This window comes from Bos grunniens, chromosome 2, assembly GCF_055505025.1.
Source record: "Bos grunniens cultivar Pamir isolate PY7600 chromosome 2, Bosgru_T2T1.0, whole genome shotgun sequence".
Lineage (NCBI taxonomy): Eukaryota > Metazoa > Chordata > Mammalia > Artiodactyla > Bovidae > Bos > Bos grunniens.
Window position 1 is genome coordinate 49,239,266 of NC_141166.1, and position 3,783 is coordinate 49,243,048.

General features: G+C 32.3%; 1 non-coding gene across 1 annotated transcript; it reads right to left on the reverse strand.

Moving 5' to 3' along the window:
• Positions 1-2,488: 2,488 nt before the first annotated feature.
• LOC147378071 (U6 spliceosomal RNA) lies at positions 2,489-2,591 on the reverse strand. The gene has a single exon (XR_015153610.1). It is a non-coding gene; the product is annotated as a U6 spliceosomal RNA (small nuclear RNA).
• Positions 2,592-3,783: the final 1,192 nt, after the last annotated feature.

Below are 3,783 nucleotides of genomic sequence, written 5' to 3' on the forward strand. Positions count from 1 at the left end.
TCTGTTTGTCTTCTGCCTAGTCCAAGTTCTTAGAACCTTCCAAGAACATAAAAGATTCCTAATAAATATTTGTTGGTAGAATGAACAACAAGTGAATGAATGAATGTGCAAGTCAATAAAAAATCAATCTGTTAGTATTTAAGTTTTTCTCAGCTTGTTAGTTAAAATCGTTGTGGCTATTAAATCATTTGCATGATTTAAAAAAAATTTGTTGAATCTGTTATACCTCAATATCAATATTAACTGTCTAGAGAGGATGTTAGTTTATTATTATATTATTTTAGATCCTTGATCCTGAGGTTTCATTTTGACCTTCAAATCTTTCAGTTAGTGAAACTGGAAGGATGTTTTAGAACTTTTATATGACTTTTGGAAACTCGGCCATGGATTACATTTCTGCTTTTTTTTTTTCAAGATTTATTTTAGCTTGTTAAAATATTTTGTGTTAATTATTTTATACTTTCATTTTTATTATGCAAAATTATTCAGAATAAAACATGCATATTCTAAAAAAAAAGGGTAACATGCGGACAGTGTTGCAAAACTCCAGGTGGGAGCTGTGACTGTCATGTAAAAATGACATATGTAAAAGTTATAAAATATACAACTGAAGTGTTTGAAGGAGAAAGGTGTCATTTGGGGGAGATTTATTCTCAAAGTCATAAGGAAAAAAATGGGAAGGGATCCCACCTGTTTCTTCTAGAGGTTCTCATTGCATTGCCATGTTTAATGGCAATTTATGTGCTGTATTACAAACAATTTAAATTTTTTAACAAAAGGCAAGCTCTTACCTTCTGGAAAATAGACCAGTTAGAAAAATGATGCACAGTTGCAGAGTTAAATCTGTTCATTTTGTCATTAGAACCACTTAAGTTCACAAACAGTGATATGGGAAGGCACATAAAAGAAGTCCTTCTTTTGATTTGCCTGACATATGTGAAAAAATCTTTAAAAATAAAATTAAATTAAATTAAAAAAATAAATTTAAAAAGAAAAAAATATATATACATTTGTTCTTTTTCAAAATAAAATTAATCACTAGTAAAAATGCACACATTTTAAGTGTACAGTTTCATGACTTTTGACAAAGGCACACAGCCACCCATGTGAAGAACAGACATTGCTGCCATCCCAGAAAGTATCTTGAAATATCTTCAAGTCTTTTCCCTGTGAATCTTCTCCTTTATCCAGAGACAAACACTTTTTGATTTTTAAAGCTGTTGATTTAGTTTTGTACAATATTGTCCTTTGTGTTAATGGAACTGTGTACCCTTTTATTTTCAGTTTATTCTACTAAGCATAACATTTGTTTGACTTATTCATGTTGTTGTGTCTATCAATATATTTTTTATTGCCAAATAATACTCCACTGCATAAACGTATTAAAATTTGTGCATTCCCTTCTTGATGGAATTTGAGTTTCTAGTTTTTGCTACTTATGAGTAAAGCTTAGTGAATATGTATTTTTATTTTTTGGTAAAAGTCTAGGGATAGAATTTCTAGAACAGAGAACAAGGGCATATTTATAGTTTTATAAGAAAGTGTCAAAACTTTCTCCAAAGTCAGGGTACTATTTTACACTTCAAATTATCTATTTGTTATTTTTTTAAAAACCATATAGACTTGTGCAGTTTTTAACAGAAGAAGGTCATTTGGGGAGCTTAGATTAGGTGCCAGTGTCATACTTTACATACATTAAATGGTGTCTGAATACCTACAGTATTCATTTTCTCCTGAGAAAGAAAATTGCAATGTTTTTTATTTTCTGATGATCAGCTATGAAACAGAATGTTTTAAAAGTCTGCATATCAAAAGAGTAGCTTAATAAGTAAGCTACTTATTAAGTAAGTAATAAAACCACCCACTTAATAAATAAGAAGATAATGAAGTTCTAGGGGCTTCCCTGGTGGCTCAGTGATAAAGAGTCCACTTGCCAATGCAGGGGACACAGTTTCTATCCTTGGTTAGGGAAGATCCCACATGCCTCAGGACAGCTAAACCTGAGCCCTACAACTACTCAACCTGTGCTCTAGAGCCCATGCTCCATAACAAGAGAAACCACCACAAGGAGAAACCCACACACTGGAGCTGGAGAGTAACACCTGCTCTCCACAACTAGAGAAGGCCTGCATGCAGCACCAAAGGTCCAGAGCAACCAAAAATAAATAAATAAATCTTTAAAAAAGTATTTAAAAATAAATAAAAATACAACTTTACTGGAAAAAGAAAGAAAGTTCTAAACTATGGCTATCATGGAAATTAGTAATTCTACTTATAATTTGAGCTCACCATTTCAATTTTTCCCCCAGCTTGTGTGTGTGTGTGTCTAAGTAGATCTATATAACAGTCTTTATTATTTGTGCTTCTAGGCACTTCTCTAAATTCATTACAGAGTGGGTATCACATTCATCCCCTGAATAAACAGAACAAAATTCTTCTCCAGTAGGATGCAAGCAGCAGTCTTAAAACCATTTTTATTACATATATGTAAAAAAAAAAATCCTTAAATAATCTGCTTGTCCTCCTTGTGCAGGGGCCAGGCTAATCTTCTCTGTACTGTTTCAGTTTATTATATGTGCTCCCTACTAAACTTTTAAAATTCATCAAACCCAAAATATATTGTGACAAACCACCTTTAATTTTTCCCACCCACATTTTATAGATTTTAATATTCTAAGTTTTTCACTTATCAAAATTTTGTTTTTTAAGAGTTTTCTTTAACATCATAAAGAGCATAAAGTTTCTGAAACCCCTCTACCTCTTTGAAAAAGGGAGTTATATTTTGAAATAAGTTTAAAAGGAGCTCCATTCTGGAAGAACTTAAAATCAGTTCTGAATTTACTGTCTAGAATACCAGGCAAAAATCCATCATCCTCAACCTTTACAGTAGGTTGTGAAGCTAACAGTAAGCTTCCTAAAATGCATGTACTTTCACAATCCTATTCTTATTGAAAATGTTTTTCCTCAGAAACATACTTGTGTTTGAGAAAAAACAACTACAGGGCAAAAATTTTTGAGAGGAAGTTGAAAATAGGTACCATGGAAAATATTATTATTGATTTTCTTTTTTATAAATGTGTTTGGCAGTGAATGTGAACTGAGCTGTCCAGTGTAAGCATCCAGAAAATTTCCCCCATTGGTAATATAGTAGAGTTCTCTTTCAGTAAACATTTGCTTTCAAAAATCATAAAAGGTCAGTTTTGGCCAACTGCATCAGTCCTTATTCTGCCATCTGTAAAAAATTTAGTCTGCCTTTTTGAATGACCCTTTAAAAATATACAAGACCTAATTCTATCCTTTACTCTCATAAAACTTCCATTGGACTCCAGTGGGAACATTTTAAAGTTAAATTCTGAGGAATAAGGACATTTCATAATGCCTTCTTGTGAGAACTTCCTTGGCAGAACTTGGCCAACTCATTCCTCCTGTGAGTGTTCTATGATATTACAAATTTTAGCGTTTCAAAATAGACTCCATCCTATAAAGCAATTATGCTTGTTACAGATATATATACATGCACATACATCCAAACACACACATATGTGACCATCAAAATTCTCATGTGATGAACATCCAAAGTGGTTGACTCTTGGTATATTGAGGAGCTACCCAACTCTGTCCATCGTTCAGTGATCAGTAGGTAGGTTTGTTCTCGCTACCCTACCTGTGCTTTTCTAGTGCTTTATTGTAAAAACAAACAAACAAACAAACAAAAAATATTTTATGGATAGTTAGCGTGTGCCAGAGCTATAATAAATTCTAATACATTATTTCATTTACTTT